This window comes from Elaeis guineensis, chromosome 2 (genome assembly GCF_000442705.2).
Source record: "Elaeis guineensis isolate ETL-2024a chromosome 2, EG11, whole genome shotgun sequence".
NCBI classification, from domain to species: domain Eukaryota; kingdom Viridiplantae; phylum Streptophyta; class Magnoliopsida; order Arecales; family Arecaceae; genus Elaeis; species Elaeis guineensis.
This window is the reverse complement of record NC_025994.2, coordinates 86,752,379-86,759,565: the sequence shown is the minus strand read 5'-3', so window position 1 is coordinate 86,759,565 and position 7,187 is coordinate 86,752,379. Positions and strand designations below refer to the sequence as shown.

The 7,187-nt window shown below is 44.5% G+C and overlaps 1 non-coding gene across 1 annotated transcript; it reads right to left on the bottom strand.

Annotated features, from left to right (window-relative positions):
* Positions 1 to 6,615: 6,615 nt before the first annotated feature.
* TRNAE-CUC (transfer RNA glutamic acid (anticodon CUC)) lies at positions 6,616 to 6,688 on the bottom strand. Its single transcript has one exon. It is a non-coding gene; the product is annotated as a tRNA-Glu (tRNA).
* Between the last annotated feature and the right edge of the window lie 499 nt (positions 6,689 to 7,187).

Below are 7,187 nucleotides of genomic sequence, written 5' to 3'. Positions count from 1 at the left end.
AGTACCGTAGACCGCGAGAAACGGCTGGAAAACCAATCTGCGGTCCACGCGCAGGTCTGTGGACCGCCCGGTCCATGGTGGACCGGGGTACAGGCCCCAAGCGCAGCGCCTGGGCCTGGGCCAGCCCGCGTGCGTGGGTCTGGGCTGCGCCCGCGCCAGGCGCCTAGGCTCAGGCTGCGCCCCGCGCGCCCAGTGCATGGGCTGGGCCGCGCGCCTGCTTGGGCCGCACGCCCCGCACGTTGGCCCCGCCTGGGCCGCGCTCCACCGCCTGCGACTGCCGGCCCGCCGGTGGTCCTCCACCGCCTCAAATCTCGTGCAAGCTTCAAAAGCTCGTATCTCCTCCATCCGAGCTCCGTTTGGGGTGATCTTGATCTCGTTGGACTCCATTTTTCATCGCAGACCTCGCTGTGGGCTCAATATGGATCGAATCTTGAGGTATCAAATCCTAACAATCTCTATCTCGACTCGATATTCGACCTCCTCCTAACTCTGAGAGCTTCTGGATCTCTTCGCCCCCATGCCCTGGGGCAATCGCCTACTGATCATAGATAGGCAAACATGGGAGTCGAGCCAGGCCGCTCGATCCCATCTCCATTGTATGCTGTGCTCCTCTTGGCCTGAGACCTACTCGAGGTATCATCCTGCGGTAATAGGAATCTCACCTTGTGACGTCGCCTCTCGTCCTCCCAAATCTCCTGTCTCATGCCCGATCCACCTCCACCTAGAGCTCCACCTCGCTCTGGACTCCACCTGGCTCCCAAAGTTCCACCTCGCACCAAGCTTCCTGTCAGATAATAATGTCCTCTGCTCCTCTTCTTCCTCTCCAACACAATCCTATCGCCGCGTAGCACTCTTAGGATTCCTCCACCAGCTACCGTCCTGTAGCCTCTCAAATCCAATCTGCTAAGTAAGATAAGATTTCGTCTGAAATTGGATATGTATCGGACCTCCTCCAATCTCCTCATTGCACCATCATGTATCCTCCAGCTGACCATCCCAATGCCTCTGATTGCACAGCTTGATCCATCCGTCAGATATATAGTGCTCTCACTGTTCTCTAGGGAGTCAAATTATTCCTCTCTGCAACATACATGATAGGGGCATGCAGAATCTAATATCCACTGCTGGAAAGAAGTAGGTACCTCATCAAATATCTCCAGGATATCTCTATCTGAATCGTTGCCGATTGTCATACCGCAGCCACTGTCTGATTTTTGAGTTGAGGACAATCTCTGACTAGATGCCCCAACTCCTCACACCGATAACACCTGATTTTGCTTAAGTCCCTCCTGGACTTAGACTGTCCTCATCACGATCTCCTATCACTCCGTCTACCGCCTCCTACTCCTTCAGAAGCCACCAAAGCTGAGCTACCGCTATCTGAGCTTGAAGCTGGGTTCTCCCTCCTAAGAACTTCATTTTGGAGTATCACTGTGGTGACCTCATCCATCTTGATGGTGCTTTCCCCACTAAAAGAGCAGTCACCAAAGACTCATACGAATGCAGAAGCGACGCTAGCAAAACCAATGCCCTGATCTTTTCCTCAATATTCTCGCCAACGCTGAAGAGGTCGGTGAGGATCTTCTGGAAGTGGCTTAGATGCTCCTGCACACTCTGTCCCTCAGTCATCCGCAGCTGGTAGGACTGCCTTTAGAGGAAAAGAGTGTTGGTGAGAGACTTCACCATGTACAACTCTTCGAGCTTCGACCACAGCACCATCGAAAAAATCTCGCTCAGCACATGGATTACCACCTCATCCGTTAGGTACATGCGAATGGTACTCACCACCTGCATCTGTAGCCGTTTTCAATCCCGCATCTTCATGGTAGTCGGCTTCTCATCGCACAAGAGAGCATCGATCAAATCCTGTGGGATGAGCACGTCCTTCATCTTTGCTTGCCACAAGAAAAAATTGCTCTTACCATCAAACTTGTTGATCTCCATCTTGATTGATCATGTCTTCTCCATCTTCAGTCTTGCTTACCATCGCTGCAGTTTGCGTCCTTGTATCGCCTCACTCTGATATCACTTGTTGGGTGGATATCTGGCCAGGACACCACTTTTCAAGACTTTTTCGGTACTGCGTGATGCAGCAGAAAGAAAGAAGAAACAAAAAAAAAAATAATCAAATACGTGGATCAGGCACAAAAGGGCTTGCCTCCACGGGACATGCACACTTCACTATGAAAAAAAAATTTATAAGAGAAGATCTCAACCTCAACCCTCGTACACCCAATTTCTCTCTCACTAGAAGTTCCCCTCACAAAAGCTCTCTTTCTTGGAAGACCCCTCTGAACCCCTGAAGCGACTGCTGTCCGCTGTCCAAAAGCCTCCCTGAAGCTCCTTCTTTTTTCGATCACACGGCTCTCTCTCTCTTCTTCTTGGGTTTTCTGGGTTTCCGAGCAACCTTGTGAAGAATCGAGCCACCCCACGTTGTTTCAGGTGTTCCTAGCCTTTTAAAGGCTTAAACAAGTATTAGATTAGGATTCCCAATCCTAATCAAGCACAAGCACAAGCACAGCCCAAATAAACCTAGATGAAGGCCTGGACTGTTGGATTATAATCGGGAGCTCTCTGGGCCATCCGATCACACTCCGGTCTATAGAATAGTATCGTGGACTACGAAAAATGGTTGGAAAAATCAATTTGTGGTCCACACGTGGGTCTGTGGATCGCCCGGTCCATGGTGGATCGAGATACAGGCCCCAGGCAAAGCGCTTAGGATTGGGCCGGCCCATGTGTGTGGGCCTAGGCCGCACCCCGTGCGCCCGCACGTGGGCTGGGCGTGCGCCCGCCTGGGCCGCATGTTGGCCCCGCCTGGGCCGCGCTCCGCCGCCTGCGGCCGTGCCGCCACCGCTTCGCCGGCCCGCCGCCGGTCCTCCGGCACCTCAAATCTCATGCAAGCTTCAAAAGCTCGTATCTCCTCCATCCGAGCTTCGTTTGGGGTGATCTTGATCTCGTTGGACTCCATTTTCATCGCAGACCTCGCTGTGGGCTCAATATAGATCGAATCTCGAAGTGTTAAATCCTAACACATCAAAATTTTATCTCACCAAGGCACCAACTGACTTGGATTTCTTGGTGCCAGAAGGCATTCAAACAAAAGATACTCCAGACTTCAATAGCAACAAAACTCTAATCAGTGCACATCATTTATAAATTTAACAGTTTCAAGATCAAGACAGCATTTATGTAAACAAAAACTAAAATGGTTAGCCCTTGGATGCCCTGCTTCAAGAATAGAATGAAAATCATTCTACCAACCAGCACCAGCTCTCAAAAAATCAAAACAATAATGTAAAATAGGCACAAGGTGAAAAAGAAAACATACAAAAGATTAATGTTTCATTATAGAACTGCATTTAACCTTTCCAATAGGTAAACAACAATAAAGGAAACCAAGTTCTAAATATAACAGTAGCTAGGCTTACTTCATAGCCAAGACCTTTTCAATTCCAATCTTGACAACTTCCATCCAACCCTGCTGAGACCTCGCACAAGCTCAATTAGTTCTCCATCACTGCAAACACTTGGGGTGTAACTTTTAAGCTTCCCCAAATTTGGTTGTTTAATACTCAATCACCCAACTTTTGTCGTGTATCCAATTCAATATTCTTAGCTTTGCAAAACCAAGTGCATATGTCTGTACCCACCTTATAGCTAAATATTATGACCCCACAAAGCACTATTTAGTCCCATTTACATATGGTCAACCTATTAGTTCATCTTATACCTTTTTGAATGGGTACTATTTGCAACAAGTCCTCAGCATGATGTCAACACTCTACAATTGGTACAATTCAGGATCTCACTCAAAAAGACTAATTGGAAGATATTATTTGGATTTCTTAGTCTTGTATAAGTATCCAAGATCTTCCCAGCGAATAATCGATATAGGATAAATACATGTCTACACGATCCTCACATACTTTCTTTGTTTAAGCCTTAACGTCTTCGTCAGGCTAAAGATCCAAATCTATATATCAATTCATAAACACCATGATCGGCCTATAGCTAGCCCTGAAGGGAAGATCACTCCATCTCATAATACAAGATCGTGCTACTCTTCGTCGCACCTCCCATAGATTGAGCCACGTAGGCCGATCCATGAGGTATAGTACAGAGCCTACCGATGATCAACATGTGGCAAATCACGACAAGCCCAAGATTCTTTTCCCCAATCATTATGCCATGACACTTTGACATCTAATCCATACCTCATAATTGTGGTAGGATTTGCGAGTGACATTGATTAAGCTTCAAAGTTTCTTTTGCCAAATAATACAAATTCAAAAACCTGATCTAAAGATTGGACCAAAAGCTGAGGTCAAGTCTCGAAGTCAACTACTTCCTTCGTTCAAAACAGCAAAGTCACTTCAGGCTTCAAGTGGGGGCAAGTGTTATGAGGAGAATCTATCACCCAACCTCGACTTTCCCTTCTTTGTTATATTACTGAATGCTCGCCTCGGATCCGATATCGACAATTTGAAAGAAAGCCAAAGGACTTCCTCGAACATCTGGAATAAAAGATTGGACAACTAGATTGTCCTAACAAAATGATTCCTTTACATCAGCTACAACCCAACCTCGAGCTAGCACATATGCTAACTCTAAGGTCGGGACTGTATCAACGACAAGAGATGAAGCTCTAGATCATCAAGCTGTCATAGAAATAAGGATCGCTCCAAACAAGTCTCCTAATATTTCGGACAGTTTTCTTTAATAATGGGCTTGTAAGCTAATATCATGTAATTAATGTCCATGACACATAATCCTTACGATTGTAGATATTGATTCTCTGATTCCATTATTGAATTTGGAGGTAATGTATAACTGTCTCTCTCTATATAAAGAGAGGTACAAGAGGATTTTAGATAAATTTTTCTCTCCAAGAGAGTAGGTTCTTTCTCTCTCTCTCTCGTTCTCTTTTCTTCATTGTTCTCAAACTCCGACTAATTTAATCATCGGAGGATCCCCCATCGGAGAATTTTCGATGAGTATGAAATTCTTTTTTAGGTCACCCAAAGAGATCTTATTCTTGGACAGACACCGAACTCCAGATCAATAGGAGACTGACCCTGTTCATCCACCTCGATCTGGAGTCTAGCAAGTGGTTGTTAAAATCATTACCGTATACTAAAAAGAAACTTATTTTTTTTCAAATATTCATTTTGCATGCCAAACGGTAGTCAAAATAGTGTTACACCGAAAAAAAACTGCTTCTTTTTTTTTTTTTAAGAAGCAAGACTTTTTTTTTTTTTTGATGAGCCAAGCTGTCTTTGAGAAGCCTATCCTCACCCAAGGTGGCCATGACCCAGAAGTGCATTAGTGCAAAATATCTCTATGGGTTACAACAGAGACCTATACCTGGGATCTTTGGTTGAGGGGAGCTAGGGGCTGGAATGGAAATGAGAATGGATAACTTTCGTTCTAACCATTTAATTGGAAAGAATCCAATTCTAATTCTAAGTCTAGGGTAAAACAAGAATGTCCCAATTCTTCTAAAACTTAATCTCGACTCTCCTCTAAGGATTCAAATCTCCATCCGAATTTCAATTTCGATCACGAACTAAATGCTTCGTGAAATATGGTTATTTTGATTCCCATTCTAATTTCATTTCGATTCTGATTCTGATTATAAACCAAACATCCATAGGTGTTTGACATTTGAATCTTATAAAATTTATGCATGATCGAGGATATGGGCCACTAGCATAGGCTATATGACCTTGATATACAAATTTGGGGTGGATACTTTGCATGCTACTGCCGGATGGCAAGGGATATTTCCTTTGGGATACATATATGCATAAATGCGTCGTGTTTGCATGGTACTAAAGCCCCTCTAGAATAATTAACAAAAAGCACGTTCATAAACTTTTATAAGAGTGCCTAGCATATACAAGGGTCTAGCTGTTGCAGTTTTTACCCGGGGGGTGGGGGGTGCAATATAGACCTAGCCACACTATTTTATCCAGATTTAAATGTATGTGGATCTACCAACCAAAATTCAAATAATCTTTTTGGTTGTTGCGCAAAGGAGTGGGACCCTGGGGAAAAGCCCCAACTCACACATGCCGGTGTCTAGTTCCAGTTAAGTAGTATTATGATGCTTGCATCACCATGATTCAAGAACCATCGAGAAAATTTTTTCTTTAATGTAGACTAATTGGTTGGTAAGTGTACTTTGTTAGCATCAAAACTTTATGATTCTAATGACTAAAACCATTTAAAATTAAATGTGTTATCTAAAAATTTTAATGTTCAAGAAGTTAGATCTCAATCTCTCTCCCACTCCTCTTTCCTCCTCATCATCCCAGCATAGCCTTCGTTCTGCCCTCTCGTCGAAGAGCCGCAGCGCCTCCTCAGAGCCATAATCATCGTCGTCCGTGCCGGCCAGTTTGTCTACGGCATTTCATCGAACAACTGCTTGGCAGTTTCATGTTTTAAAGAGAGAATCTTCCTGTATGTTATATTGATGATCAACGAAACTGTCTGTTCCAGGCCTACATCAGTCTAGAGATGCACAAGTTGCTCCTCATCCACAGCGACAACCACTTCTCTGGGCATGAACTGGGGAAGGAAGGGTCGGGGTGCATTTGACAAAAAAACCTATTCCGTTGCCGGGACTCGAACCCGGGTCTCTCGGGTGAGAGCCGAGTATCCTAACCAACTAGACTACAACGGAGGGACGAAAGTATTCGGTTACAAAAGATAGTAATTTTTTAAAAATAGATTTCCAATTATCTCTTCTACCTCAAACCGAGGGCTGGGAACACAAGGTAAGATTTTGGAGGTCTTTGCTTTTAATCGAGTACTTGGATCAAAATTCTGCACCTATCAACACAAAATATCCACAAGAGAGCTTAAATGATTATGGAAAACTGTAGAACTTCTATCTGTTTATCTACATTCGCAGAGGAGCCCTTTTTTTTGTTGAAACTAGCTACACTAAAAGTGTAAGGTGTAAATACAGTCCTAAATATCTGACAAAATCAGGTTGTGAAGTGGACGAGGAACCAAAGCGGTACAAATTCAAACAATAGAACCGGTATGTTGAGTCCATAGGATGCCATTCAGCTAATTGCATTATTTTCCTTCCTGAAAGTGTGTCTGATCAGATGGTAAAAGCAAGTCATAATGAGTCTTCAAACATCAACCAATGGGGGATGACAAGCCTCCTAAAG